This window comes from Schistocerca gregaria, chromosome 2, assembly GCF_023897955.1.
Source record: "Schistocerca gregaria isolate iqSchGreg1 chromosome 2, iqSchGreg1.2, whole genome shotgun sequence".
NCBI lineage: Eukaryota > Metazoa > Arthropoda > Insecta > Orthoptera > Acrididae > Schistocerca > Schistocerca gregaria.
This window is the reverse complement of record NC_064921.1, coordinates 253,185,966-253,201,856: the sequence shown is the minus strand read 5'-3', so window position 1 is coordinate 253,201,856 and position 15,891 is coordinate 253,185,966. Positions and strand designations below refer to the sequence as shown.

Below are 15,891 nucleotides of genomic sequence, written 5' to 3'. Positions count from 1 at the left end.
CTGTTTTAATTTGATCCAAAAGGATTGAGACTCACTTTATTCTCAATCTATGCTTGTTCGTAGTCAGTTCCTTAGTTTATAATAACTATTAATCCACATTTTTCTAATTCACTCCCATGTAGCGTTGTTGCATTGGGCTGCTTTACAACACGTTATCTGATTTCTGGATCTCTGTCTCAGCGTGCTGTAATCCAGCTGGTATCCTCAAAAGTCTTCAGCCCTCTTCAATCATACCTTCGTCTCTTGCGATACTTGAACAGCGTGTCTGACATTACTAGATGAAATTAACTGCAGCGATGCCACGAATGATACTATTTAGCGATCAATGGTGTCCTACATGAAGCCTTCTGTGAGTGATCTATCTTTGTCACATAGCTGTGCGAATCTGGATTCAACTGCACTCCGACCGAGCGAGGTGGCGCAGTTGTTATCACACTTCTCTCGCACTCGGTAGGAAGGCGATTCAAATACTCCTCCAGCCATGTAGATTTAGGTTTTCGTGATTTCCCTAACTAGCCTAGGCAAATCCCGGGATGGTTCCTTTGAAAGGGCGTGGCTGCTTTCCTTCCCCATCCTTGACACAATATGTCCTCTAATGACCTCGATGTCGACGGGAAGTTAAACCCAATCTTCCTTTTTTTCCGCCCGAGGCGTGCTCGTACGCTGCGGCCAACAACAAGAGCTACGGTTGCTCGTGGTCGCAACTGCACGGAGAGAGACTCGCTGGGCCAGAGCCCAGTTTCAAAACGGAGATGTCTGATCCAGCCATGGGTATAATTTAGCATCTTACACTTGCAGATCTATCATGGATAAAGGAGGAGTTGTCATTTATAGAAAACAAGGTTATAAGTACAAAACTGTAGAAGTAAGCAAATTTTGTATCGATCTGCACTTAGCAGTTTGTGCAGGTGAACCACAGCTAGATAATGTAGTTTTGATATTAGCAACAGTATACAGGTCCCCATTAGGAGATTCATAAAATAGTTTGACTCCCTATTATATTGTCTGCCAGACAGAAAGGAGAAGTCATTAATCATCAGTGATTTCATTATAAACTTTGTAACCAATTCCGATAGGAAAAGTGAACTAGAAGTGTCATTAATGACGTATAACTTCGAATCAGTGATCAATTTCCCTATACGTATAGCTAAAGATGATAGCACTATAACAGATAATGTATTTGTGCAGCACGAGGATGTAAAACTTTCTCTGTGACAAATGGATTATCAGACCATGATGCACAACTGATCAACTTACAAAACTTAGCAAGATGTACAGTTCAGAAACTATTAAGTAAAAGTGTAAGGCTCGTCAACCTGGTATCTACAGAACATTTCAGCGAAAGTTTAAGAAACGTTAATTGGGGAGATGTATATAATGAGCCAAATGCCAATGACTGATTGATGACTTATTCATCTGTAGAACAACATACATTGCACGGATGTCGTCAATTGTTTGTACAATTCTTATGAAATAAACACTTCTCTTTACAGTATATACACCTTTTGCACTTAGTTCTACTTTCCTATTCATGTCAAGTTAAATTTGTTACGCAGTACAGTGTTCATGAACATCAGTCTACAGTTATTTTAAATATTTATCTGCAGTGTAACAGTTATTTTCTAGTAAATATTTTTTTAACCTTTGACTAAAAGTGTGAGGATCATCTACATCTTTTATTTCTAGTGGTAATCTGTTGTACAATTTAATACCACGATATAATACACTATTCTGAGTTTTTGATTTGTTTCTTCTGGTTAGATGTAAACAGTGTCTGGGTTTGGTTCCATGGTAATGAATTTCGCAGTTTTTGGAATACAGATTAATGGTTTCCCTTATATACATTATGGTTTGATAAAGATATTCACACGGAACTGTCAGAATTTGTAGCTTTTTTAACAACTCTTTACAGTGCGCCCTGTCACTGCTATTTGTCACTATTCGAACAGCTCTTTTCTGTGTCTTGAAAACAGTTTGTATGTTTCCAGCACTTACCCATAACTGAGGACTGAATGGATATTCCCAAAGTAGGCTACTTTAAGGGATGAAATATTGCACACTGGTGCAAGGATTTGCATGGTGTAACATGCTGAAGATAGCCTCTTTGCTAAAATTCTCACATGCCCTGTCCATTTTAGTTGACAGTCTACATTCATCCCCAAGAATTTGCTGTCTGTTACACGATCAAGTACCTCATTGTTTACTTTCAGTGTAATGTCAATGGCTTTTTTATTTAGTTGGAAGTTTATACAGTTTATCTTTTTGACATTTAGAGTTACTTTATTCTTTAGTTACCAGATGTGGATGTCTGTGAGAGCTTCATTGGATTTTTCTATTAACAGTGTTGAGCTTTTGTCTGTAATCACAACAGTGCTGTTATCAGAAAATAGTATTTTTCCCCATGCCTGACACTCAGTGGGAAATTATATATATAAGGAAGAGGAGTGGGCCCAGTACACTTCCCTGGGGGACATCTATATTAACATACGATATTGGATCAGATAAGTGGTTTACTACCAATATTTTGGAAGTATGTGACATTTCAACTCTTTGCAGCCTGTTTTCCAGATATGATTTAATCCATTACTTTGCTGTACCCCTTATTCCTAACAGTTCTAATTTGTGTAATAAAATTCTGTGGTCAACTGTGTCAAAAACCTTTCATAAATCCAACAAAATGCCTGTTGCATTCTTGCCCATGTCTAATGCTTCTAGTACGACTTTGGTAAACTATGCTATAGCTGTCTGTGTACTATTTGTGGACCTGAAAACAAATTGTTCACTGCATTGAAGGTTAAATTTTTCTAGGTAGTTCGTTAGTCTGTTTTTCATTATGGTTTGTATTATTTTGGAAATTCAAGGTAACACGGGAATTGGTCTGTGGTTTTCTACATTTTTTGCATCGCCATTTTTTAGTATGGGTATTACTTTTGCATATTTCAGGTATTCAGGAAAGCAGCTAGATCTGAAAGATTCATTAATTATTATTGTTAATGGGGTTTTTATTTTGTGTATACATTTGTTTAGCACACTGACTGGGATCTCATATAAGCCTGTGGATTCTTTAGATGGCATATCACCTGTACCCCCTCTTGCTCTGTTGTTGGAAAGAGCGCAACTGAGTGTGGTTATTGGTCCTGTTGGCATAGAACATGTGCGTCTGGAAATTTATCTTGCAATTTCTTAGCAATCCCACCAAAGTATTCATTCACAAAGTTTGCTAGTTCCTTTGGATTGCTGGTTTCAACGTCTATGTTTTTAATATGTGTTTCCAGATTTTTTTGTCCATCACTGACTGTCTCCTGTTTAATTATGTTCCAGAATGCTAGACTTTTGTTATCTACCTTCAGCAATGTTTTGCCATTTGTAAGTTTTTTTGGAGCTAGCGATACATTTCTCTAAGTTCGCCTGTAATTTTTGTAGAAGTCTAAAAAAGCTGGGTCAGTCTGGCTATTTTTGATGGATGCAAGATACCTTAGGGTTTCTGAGGATTTTTTGATACCTGTGGTCACACATTTATTTTTGTTTGTTGCTCCAATTTAATGCAGTGGTTTGGGGAATTCTTCCTCAAATTTTGGTTTAAATATTCTCATGAACTTAAACATTTTGTTTACATTTGTTTTTTGCATGAACTTCCTCCCACCCTTCACGTTGTAACTGAGATGAGAAATGATATAGGTTTGATTCAGAGAAGACCCTCTTGCAAGCATTCAATTTAGCAGACTTTTCTACACAAATATTTGCTTTTAATATCTGACAGAGATGATCTGATAGGCCTAGATTTTTAACAAGTAAGAGGCAGTGCTTCCTCTCTACGTCTGTTGCTACATGGTCTATTATTGAGGAAGATTGTTTGGTCACTCTAGTTGGACAGTTAACGAGTGATGTTATGCCAGAGCTGCAGAGAAAGTTCAAGTAGGTACTACAAAGATCATCTGATTTCATTGTGTTGACGTTTAAATACCCACATATGAGAATTTTTATTTTTGCACAAGTTACCTTTTCTAAGCTCTAATTGAGTTTTGAGAAGAAAAGTCCATATTACCACTTGGGGATCTATATATACAAAATACAATCAATTTTTTTGACAACCTGTTTCTGTTATTTCAACTGCTGATAGTTCAAACAGTTTGTCTTCACTTAATTCTATAAGATTTTTTCTAATTTTAAATGTTATGCCTTTTTTCACATAAATACATAAACCCCCACCTTTCATGGAAATTCTATTATAGAACAGAACAGGTCATAATATCATAAGATATTAATGCAAAATATATAAGGTTTTTAATATGGCTGTCAATCAATGACCGTTGTATAATACAAAATTTTGAAAAATACATCCCTCAGTCGCGAACACAATTAATTTGTAACCTAGTTTTCGGTGTCACAAGGAACACCTGCTTTGGACAAAATTAAAACTAAATGACACCGCATAACGTACCAAAAAATACGAAAGCTGCGGTAATACCTGACAGCGTCATATAGTCATATATGACCGCAGCTTTCGTATTTTTTGGTAAGGTATGCTGTGTCATTTAGTTTCAATTTTGTCCAAAGAAGGTGTCCCTTGTGACACTGAAACCTAGGTTACAAATAAATTGTGTTCGCGACTGAGGGCTGTGTTTCTCAAAATTTTGCAAAATACATAATTTCATTTTCCTTACACCAATGTTCAGCAATACATACAATGGTTCTGTCTGGTTCTTGCAATTCTAGTTGTTGAACTTTATTCTTTCTGGACTGTATATTTTGGAGAAATACAGTTTAAAACTTTGATCAACTTATCGTGATGGTTTCCTGTTCTTTGTGCCTGACATTAAAAAATCTTTCAGGTGGGATGGAGGCAGTATTTTTCGCCTGCTTGCTACACTACACATTTCACCTGGAGCTGTTTCCTCTTCTTCTGTTGGTGGTGTTTCTGTGTCTTCTACTGATGTTGTTGTTGTTGTGAGTACAGTTGGGCATGCAGCTATTTCCTCTTCTTCTGTTGTTGGTGTTTCTATTTCTACTATTGTTGTTGTTGTTACTGTGGGTGCAGTTGGGCATGCAGTGGTAGCTTCCATGTCTTTTGGATTACATAATGATTTTGCAGGCCTAGAATTGTCTTAGCTAAGGATGGTTTTTTGCATGCCTTTTCTTCTGATGGCAGTGTAGTAGTGTTACAGCTCTCATTTATATGATTAACACTTTCTAGAAACAATTTAATTCTCTGGTTGAGTAATGTTTCGCCCTTTTATTCAGATGCATGCCAAATGCTATAAATAGCTTTCTTTCTAGATCGTTTATGCTGAGAAAAGAAGCATTTGGATTGGACTGTCATATCTTCCAGTAAGCCATGTTAGCCTTTTGAATCTGCTTACAATAAAGAATTCCAAAAGGTCATGCCTATGTGGTAGGCCTACCACAATCACCTTTTGATCGTCTGTTTCTCTTAGAACAGTGGTTGCAGTTTTGATTTCGTTCTTGTACATATCATTGGCACCACCTAGTATGACAAGACATTGACTTCGTAACACACGATTTTTGTTTTTGTAGTCCTTGAAGATTTCCTGTAAAACAGCACTAGGTTTCACTATGCTGGTGATATTTACATCTTGTTGGTAGCTAAGCATTGCTGCAATCCCTCTACTGTGGCTATCAGGACGAAGGACTGGGTTAATGTTATTTTTTGTCTTCATAGTGTCATTGTTAAATGGTTTGTTTACGTTCCTTTTAACACAGTCGGATTCTCCTAATGTACTGTGACTTAGCTGATGCTTTGAGCGCTCTGTTACTATCGATCTAGATTGGTGTACCTTATCTGGTTTGCAAGCCTCAACAGTCTTAGATTCGTCGACTAAATATAAATTTCCATGTCTATCTCATGATAAATCTAACATATTTCTTGATAAAAGTATATCCCTTTTGAACACTGTTGTCCCAAAAAATTTAAAAAATGCAACACCAAACAGCTTTCAAGGAAACCTTGGATCACTACAGGTATTAAAGTGTCTTTAGAAAAGAAAAGAAAATTTATGAGGCAGCAGGAATTAGTAAAGACCCAGAAGTAATTTTGCTCTATAAAAATATTGTAACGTACTGAGAAACATGGTCAGAAAATCAAAAAAATGTGTATTAGAGATGAAACTAACATCTCGGACCATAAAATCAAATCAGTATGGAATGTTGTCAGAAGACAGACAGGAAAAGTATCTACTCTGGTATGTAGCATTACTATTAAAGATAATGAAACCATCCTAAACAACAGTACACAAGTAACTATTGTATTTAACAACCATTTCTTAAGTGTAGGTTAGAATTGGTAAGAACAGTTCAAAACAAAAACTAAGCAGTGCATGAAAGTGTCAGTTTTGAGAAATCCTAGTCAGATTAATTTTCATCTAACAACCTCTTGTCAAATACGGAAAATCATTAATTCTTTGGAAAAATAAATTCTATGTTGGAGTAGATGACATCTCCAACATGATACACTCCTGGAAATGGAAAAAAGAACACATTGACACCGGTGTGTCAGACCCACCATACTTGCTCCGGACACTGCCAGAGGGCTTTACAAGCAATGATCACACGCACGGCACAGTGGACACACCAGGAACCGTTGTGTTGGCCGTCGAATGGCGCTAGCTGCGCAGCATTTGTGCACCACCGCCGTCAGTGTCAGCCAGTTTGCCGTGGCATACGGAGCTCCATCGCAGTCTTTAACACTGATAGCATGCCGCGACAGCGTGGACGTGAACCGTATGTGCAGTTGACGGACTTCGAGCGAGGACGTATAGTGGGCATGCGGGAGGCCAGGTAGACGTACCGCCGAATTGCTCAACACGTGGGGCGTGAGGTCTCCACAGTACATCGATGTTGTCGCCAGTGGTCGGCGGAAGGTGCACGTGCCCGTCGACCTGGGACCGGACCGCAGCGAGGCACGGATGCACGCCAAGACCGTAGGATCCTACGCAGTGCCGTAGGGGACCGCACCGCCACTTCCCAGCAAATTAGGGACACTGTTGCTCCTGGGGTATCAGCGAGGACCATTCGCAACCGTCTCCATGAAGCTGGGCTACGGTCCCGCACACCGTTAGGCCCTCATCCGCTCACGCCCCAACATCGTGCAGCCCGCCTACAGTGGTGTCGCGACAGGCGTGAATGGAGGGAGGAATGGAGACGTGTCGTCTTCAACGATGAGAGTCGCTTCTGCCTTTGTGCCAATGATGGTCGTATGCGTGTTTGGCTTCGTGCAGGTGAGCGCCACAGTCAGGACTGCATACGACCGAGGCACACAGGTTCAACACCCGGCATCATGGTGTGGGGAGCGATCTCCTACACTGGCCGTACACCTCTGGTGATCGTCGAGGGGACAGTGAATAGTGCACGGTACATCCAAACCGTCATCGAACCCATCGTTCTACCATTCCTAGACCGGCAAGGGAACTTGCTGTTCCAACAGGACAATGCACGTCCGCATGTATCCCGTGCCACCCAACGTGCTCTAGAAGGTGTAAGTCAACTACCCTGGCCAGCAAGATCTCCGGATCTGTTCCCCATTGAGCATGTTTGGGACTGGATGAATCGTCGTCTCACGCGGTCTGCACGTCCAGCACGAACGCTGGTCCAACTGAGGCGCCAGGTGGAAATGGCATGGCAAGCCGTTCCACAGGACTACATCCAGCATCTCTACGATCGTCTCCATGGGAGAATAGCAGCCTGCATTGCTGCGAAAGGTGGATATACACTGTACTAGTGCCGACATTGTGCATGCTCTGTTGCCTGTGTCTATGTGCCTGTGGTTCTGTCAGTGTGATCATGTGATGTATCTGACCCCAGGAATGTGTCAATAAAGTTTCCTCTTCCTGGGACAATGAATTCACGGTGTTCTTATTTCAATTTCCAGGAGTGTATGAAAACAATGTGGACCAGTCGTATCTGTAATGCACCAATAACTCAAGATATTTTACCAGGCAGGTTAAAATATGCCATTGTCAAGCCTTTCTATAAAAAAAGGGGACGCCACAGATGCCAATAATCATCAGCAGTATTCTTGCTCACAGCATTTTCAAAATTTGTCGAGAAAGTAATGTACTCAAGAGTGGTTAGCCATCTCAGCAGTAACGGGGCACTTTGTAAATCACAGTTTGTATTTCAAAAATGCTGTTCCACTGTGACAGCGATATACAATTTCACTGTCCACATAATAGAGTCTTTAAATAGTAAAATGTCACCAACCGGAATTTTCTGTGACTTATTCAAAGCGTTTTATTGTGTGAACCATGGCATTATGTTACAGAAATTACAATTATATGACATAAATGGAACAGCATATGAGTGGATGAAGGTATTCCTACAGAACAGGAAGTTAAAAGTTTCTTTATACGGTTTAAGAGATTTAAGGAAGTTTCAGACTTTATCTAACATGTAAAATTACATTAGGTGTTCCACAGGGTTCGAGCATGGGTTCCCTTCTGTTCTTGATATATGTGAATGACCTCCCTTCTCATCTGAAGCAAGAAGCTAAACTGACACTCTTTGCTGATGATACAAGCATCGTTGTTAATCCAGTAAAAGAATCTCCAACAGAAAATGATACAAATAACGTCTTTGGAAAAGTTATTGATTGGTTTTCTGCGAATGGGCTTGCTCTGAACTTTGAAAAAACAGAGTACATTCAATTTTCTACTGCAAAGAGTACAGTTCCTTCAATAAATACATCAAGTGAAGACAATAGCCAGGCTAGAGCATACTAAGTTTTTGGGTGTACACATAGATGAGAATCTTAATTGGAAGATTCATATTTAGGATCTCCTAAAGCGACTAGGTTCAGCAACTTCTGTAATGAGAATAATTGCTTATTTTGAGGATATAGAAAGTAACAAGCTAACATATTTTGCATACTTTCAGTCTCTGATGTCATACAGAATAAAACTCGTATTTTGGGGTAGCTCAACACTAAGGCAAAAAGTATTCACTGCTGAAAAGGAAGTTGTTAGAGTAATGTGTGGGGCTCATAGCCGCACATCTTGTAGGCATCTCTTTAAAAGGTTAGGAATTCTTACGACAGCCTCACAGTACATTTATTCAGGAGTGAAATTTGTTCTCAGCAAAATGGACCAGTTTAAAAACAATTGTGACATTCATGATTATAATACCAGAAGAAAGAAAGACTATACTATACTCTACTTATCCTATGTTTGGTACAGAAAGCGGTCTGTGAAACTTAACAGATGAAATAAAATGACTGACAGACAGCAGCAACAGTTTTAAAAGTAAATATCGCCTTGATAGCTCTTTCAATAATAAAAGTTTTAAGCTTTAGAAAAAAAACCTTCATGTGTGCATTTCTTATGCACTAGACATGTTCCACGTCATAACGTTTAACGCGTGATTGATCAATGGAACACGTAACTAACTAACTAACTTTTCTCTGGAATTGTGAGGTGAGGGAGAAAAAGTACTGGGAACGTCCTATGTTACGATCACTCTATAAAAACGGCATGTTTATTACCGTTTTGTAAACCTTGTGAAGACAGAAAAAAGATTTCAGCTTTGCTGAAACACGTATAAAAATCTTTGATGTACTATGAAATAGATTTGGGGTCATCATTACGACTTTGCGTAGTGAACGAAAAGAAAAGAAAATTTGCTTTAAGGTTAATTCTGTTGAAGCGAAGTCTTATTAACAACGCCATTATTAACGCCACTTTACAGAATATTAGTAACTGTCTTCATCGGAACACGTATTGTTGCAGTAACGTTATTGACAGTATTTTCGTTGTCAGTTTCTACTGGTGGGACGGAGCCTAATACACTACTTCCCCAAAAGCGAAACTAGTTAAGTGTGGCAGCCTCGGCGGTAGTATTCTGGAGGGGTTGAGGGTAACGGATCGACTTGAGAATGCTGTAGTGTTGAATATCTGCCCAGTTGTCGGATGACTGACAAATTTGTGTGTGTAATATCAGCGAAAAGTAGATGTGTTGCGGAAATTCTGATGCAACTGATGTTCTTCAACAACGTTTAGAAAGACTTGGTATATGGTGTCGCGTCGTTTTCTTGGAATCGTTGAGTGTGAGCCTGTGAGCGCTGTCGCACTTTCTCCCTGCACTGAGCGATTACTTTCAACACAGCTCCTAGTTGTCGACCTGCACTGACGGAGAGTTTTGTACCATGAAGCACAAATTCGACAGTTAGGAAACGTTGCAGACATATTCGACACATATTAAATGATTGAAGCTTTTTCCATTTCAAATGATGCCCATCATCAACATCAGTATGAGATATAATCCCCTCTGATGGATACGAATACGTTATTGTACTCGCCAAATTACGCAATAGATCGCAGAAAACCGTCAAAGTTGCAATATTAGTTTCCTGTGTTACTTGACGCATAGTTTCGAGCCTAAGCATATAATCAAATCGTATATTAAACTCTGCAATTACATACATTACGACAGCCATATGAATGTCCACATCTTTAGTGCAGGGCTGACCTACATACACCTCAACGACTGTGTCCTTCATGATTTAAATAGAGAAACACAGCAAAAGTTTTCATGATTATAGTGTGGCGCGTTCTGATAATTTATTCTCACTGTCAAATGCAGATATCTACATAAGAACATTTTGTGAAATTTGCACGCGTGTTCTTCTGTTTCTCTTAAATAATAGCCGTCGTTTTGAGGTTATACTGCAATCGTGAAATAGGACCTAATACATGATGAGAATTTTCGCATGCTAATTCTAACATTTTGGTCTGGCTACTTACAGGTACTGTGCCTCCTCCATTACTCAGAAACCCACAAAATCCAAACATACAGAATTTGAGAAATTGTCATTGACTAACTCAATAGCGAATAAATTAATTTTTTCAAATGTTTCTCCTGTGTGTAAATTTGTTCACCTCTTCATATACTCAGTATTTGCAACGAAATACTATACAAAGCAAAATGTATAATTTAAAAGTCAGTGATAGGTGGCAACAGTTAATCAAAATTAATAAATGACAACTTTACATAAATATCTTAATCCACAGAAAATTTAATATATCTGCCTGTATCCAAACTCTCTGCGAAGCCATATTGACGTAATATCCTTGTAGCATATTTCTGATTTCAGTAACAAGTAGGCTATGGTAAGTGATGGTTTGAGCGTAAATTTCTGCGTAGTGAAGCAGCACAGAAACTGTAAGTGGACTTGCGAGAATATTATTTCTAACGTTAGCACGTAAAAAATATCTCATTATTTATATTGTCTGATTTTCCGATTGGAGTATAACCTGGCAAAGACTGCAGTCCAAAGAGGCAGAACGTCATACATGCAAACATCACAAATAATGCTGTCGTACATAAATAGTTGCATTTGACAATGTGAATAAATTCTCGAAACGCGTCGCAATAAGTATCGAAAAACACCTGCCTGTTACACTACTAGCTATTATCAGACAAATCTAAAAAAGAGAGAGTTTCATTTGGAAACACGTATGGATTGTATAGACTATGGAAATGGTTTCAACAGCGTAATCCGATATATTTTATGGAGTATTTCAGAAAGACGAGGGTATCCCAGCACTCAATGCAAGTTATTAAAAGCTTATGTCAAGAAACAAAATTCGTAATATACAAGGGCAGAGGGATGCCTGGAACAGTAACAATAGCTTTTCGCCCACACTTTATAAATCTATATTGACGATAGTGCTAGTCAACGGAAAACCGCAATGTTCAACAATCAAAAAATTTTATAACAGAGGGAGGACGATATTGAAACGATAATACATTGCCTAGACCACATATGCAAGGACTACAGTTTTAACATTTCGCACAGAAAGCGACATACTTAAGGATTTTATAGGAAAAATGCTGTATGTTCTAAAGTAGTGCTAAATGATCATGTTTTGGAATAAGTTTCCCATTTCAGCTTCTAAGGTTGAGACAAAAGTTACCAACTTGAAAATTACATTAAATTAAATAAGTATTAGGCCATGTGTGGTACAACATAAACATCCCTAACCAACAAGGGGAGAACAGAACAAAATTATAAAGAGATGGCTACATCGGGCTTCACACCTGGCTCAGAGCTGTTGACAATAACAAAGAAATATTAAATGTATATACACACTACTGAAATGTACTTGAGACGTACGAAAGGTTGCAGTCTGAGTGATGGGATAAGAAATGAAGACATCAGAGTTGAATTGAGAATTTATTTAATTCACGAATAAACAAAACAAAAGCGAGTGAAATGGCTAGAACATATCGATGGGATGCATCAAGTAGAACACCAAAACAACTAATTAACTGCAAACCGCAAGGAAAACATCCTGGAACAGCAAAGAAGAGATAGTTAAACTGAGATGTGAACAGGCGACAGGCATAATCCTTGATGTGGAGAAGTGGAAGAAATGACAACAACGGTTTCCCTAAAATGAATCATGGAATAACCTGATGGAATTGCTAATTTCCTATAGTCAGGATAAAGTAGTCAGCGCTTCGAGGTCACTGAAGTATTTCGGCAACTATTTTAAATATAAGCGAAAAGGTTGAGCTTTCTCGACGTATCATGTGAGCAATACAAAGGATGGTTTAATACACTTCGTCGAAAAGTATAACGATAATCCTAAGAGTTCTTCCGTGCTGGCGCTATGGAAATATATACGTACCTTCTGAATAGCCGTTCAGACCTGTCCGTGCCGCACAGGCGCTGGAGGCGCGCACTGGCCGTAGGCACCGCTCGTATACACCCGCTCCTCGCACGGTGTCTCCCCACTCCAGACACTCTACTCCACCTGCGGTCAAGGTTCCACGAATTCACCAACGCAAACACTTCCCGCCTTATACGCTTACCATTTACCTCTGCCACGAAGCACATAATGGTCGTGACCTTCATCTCGCACGTCCGTGACTTGCGTCATGGAAATAACCAAAATTGAGCTTAGACTTACCGCATCTGGACACTGCTATAATCAAAATTACAACTGGCAGCTCTCTCGCGTGTCAACGCAAGCACGTCATGATCTCTTCTTCCGAGATTTTGGAGTAACGGTATTCAGTCTCGCTATGACTGCCCTGTGTTCACAAAGCCCACCTGTCCGGTTTCGTGCTCGTTATTAGATCAGAACTATTTGTTGCTAAGAGGTCAAGTGTGTATTCACAACCGTTTACCGTTCGAGTGGGCTCATGAACTAACTGCTCGAAATAAGTTTCAGAGAATGCTCTGAGCACAATTTCACATATTCCATGAGCACCTCCGGATTTAAACATGTATTTTCGCCAACATAGGTTAAGGGCAAATTGGGGTCACCACCGCCGGCCGTTGTGGCCGAACGGTTCTAGGCGCTTCAGTCCGGAACCGCGCTGCTGCTACGGTCGCAGGTTTGAATCCTGCCTCGGGCATTGATGTTTGTGATGTCCTTAGGTTAGTTAGGTTTAAGTCGTTCTAAGTCTAGGGAACTGATGACCTCAGATGTTAAGTTCCATAGTGCTCAGAGTCATTTGAACCATTTTAAAGTCACCACCAACTATAATTGCATGAATCGGGTATGTGTATGAAATTAGGGATTTCTTTGTACCTTCAGCAGTTGCATTTTCTGAGTTGGGAGATCAGTAAAAAGACCCAATTATTATTTAACTCCGACTGTCAAGAATGATCGCTGCCCATACTAACCTACAGAAAGTATCTGCTTCAATTTCGCTGCAGAATAAACTATTTCTAACAGCAACAAACACGGCATCGCCAACTGTATTTAGTTTATACTTTCTGAATATGGTTAGGTCATGTGGCGTTCACTGATTTGTTCAGTGGTTTGGTATTTAACTAATTTGTAAATGAAATTGATTTAGCAGAAGTTGAGGGATTGCAGCCAGCACGGTTGCAGAACCTTCTGAGCCTCAGACAGTTCTGAGACCGTGTAGCTGCGGATTCTTCGACCTGCGCCGTAGAGTGGTTGGGTTTCGGGTTCTGCTAATAGGTCAGGAGACCACTACACACAGGAGACGGCTACAAGGCTAGCGGGGGCTATGTGGCATGGACTTGCTTGTTTTTAGGTTAGAGGGTCTCGGGAAAACACAAAAAGGACTTTACTCTGAAAGTGTGCATGCTCAACACAGGAAGAACGCAGATACAAGTGTCATCGGTATAATAGTTGTAAATTATCATAGCTGTGCTGGGAAAATACGAGAGCTCCAAGCTCTACTAGAAAACACTGATGCTCAAATTGTTACAGGCGCTGAGAGCGGGCTAAAGACGGAGATAAGCTAAACCGAAATTTTTGAGAAAAATCTGACAGTGTTCCGAAAGGATGGGCTAAACTCAGTTGGTGGTGGAGTGTTTGTTGCTGTTAGAAGCAGTTACCTTGTCACGAAATTGAAGTGGATACTTACTGTGAGTTAGTATGGCCACAGTTCCTTCTTGGGAACAGGAACAAAATAACAATTGGGGCCTTTTACCGATCTCCCAATTCAGATGATACAACTGCCGGAAGGTTCCAAGAAAACTTGAGTTTAATTTCAAACACGTCTACTCTGGCTATTATAGTTAGTGGTAACCTTAATGTACCCTCGATATGTTGGCGGAAACATATGTTTAAATGAGGAAGTACGCATAAAACTACACCCGGAATCGTGCTGAACACATTATCTGAAAATTATTTTGAGCAGTTAGTTTGTGAGCCTACGCGAGTAGTAAACGGTTGTGAAAACGCACTTGACCTCTTAGCAGGAAATAATCCTGAGCTAATAACAAGCATCAAAACGGATACAGGGATTAGTGAACACAGGGTTGTCGTAGTGAGGTTGAATATTGTAACATCAACATCGTCCAAAAAATAAACGAAAAGCATACACATACAAAAAAGCAGATAAAAATTCACTTGACGCCCACCTGAGGGACAATCTGCGCTTCTTCCAAATTAACAACATAAGCGTAGATCCTTCTTGGTACAGAACACTGTTGGAGAAACAACGAAAAAAACTTGCTAAATTTAAACGGACGCAAAATCTCCAAGATTGGTGATCTTTTACAGAAGCTCGAAATTCAGCGCGGACTTCAATGCAAGGTTCTCATAATAGTTTCCACAACGAAACTTTGTCTCGAAACCTGGCAGAAAATCCAAGATATATTCTGGTCATATGCGGGGTATGCTAGCGGCAAGACAAAATCAATTCCTTCTCGGCGTGATAGCAACTGATATACTACACACGACAGTGCTGCAGAAGCGTTCACTAAACACAGCCTTCCGATATTCCTTCACCAAAGAAGACGAAGTAAATATTCCAGAATTCGAATTAAGAACAGCTGGCAAAATTAGTAAAGTAGAGCTAGATATCCTCGGAGTGGTGAAGCAACTTAAATCACTTAAGAAAAGCAAGTCTTTCGGCCCAAAAAACATACAAGTTAGGTTCCTTTCAGAGTATGCTGATAAAGCAGCTCCATAATTAACAATCGTACACAACCGTTCACTCGACGAACGATCCGTACCGAAAGACTGGAAAGTTGCGTACGCCACACCAACATTCAAGAAAGGTGGTAGGAGTAATCCACTTAATTACCTACGCATATCATTAACATCGATATGCAGCAGGTTTTGGAATATGTATCGTGTTCGAACATTATGAATTACCTCGAAAAGAACGATCTATTAACATACAGTTAACATGGATTTAGAAAACATCGTTAAGAGTCACAACTAGCTCTTGTCTCACATGAAGTGTTGAGTGCTGTTGACAAGGAGATTTCAAATTTATTCCGTATTTCTAGATTTCCAGAAGGCTTTTGACACTGTGCCACACAAGTGGCATGTAGTTAAATTGCGTGCTTATGGAATATCGTCTCAGTTACTTGATTGGATTTGTGATTTCCTGTCAGAGAAGTCACAGTTCGTAGTAGTTGACGGAAAGTCATCAATTAAAGCA

At 39.6% G+C, this 15,891-nt stretch overlaps 1 protein-coding gene across 2 annotated transcripts in view; it reads right to left on the bottom strand.

The window, feature by feature from the left end:
* Window positions 1-12,720, bottom strand: part of LOC126336117 (C-type mannose receptor 2-like) — an 89,118-nt gene extending 76,398 nt beyond the window's left edge. The window contains exon 1 of one of the 2 annotated variants that reach the window (XM_049999597.1): window positions 12,642-12,720. The gene's annotated coding sequence lies outside the window, so the exon portion shown is untranslated. The remainder of the gene's footprint in view (window positions 1-12,641) is intronic. The other variant, XM_049999595.1, reaches the window with a different exon arrangement.
* Window positions 12,721-15,891: the final 3,171 nt, after the last annotated feature.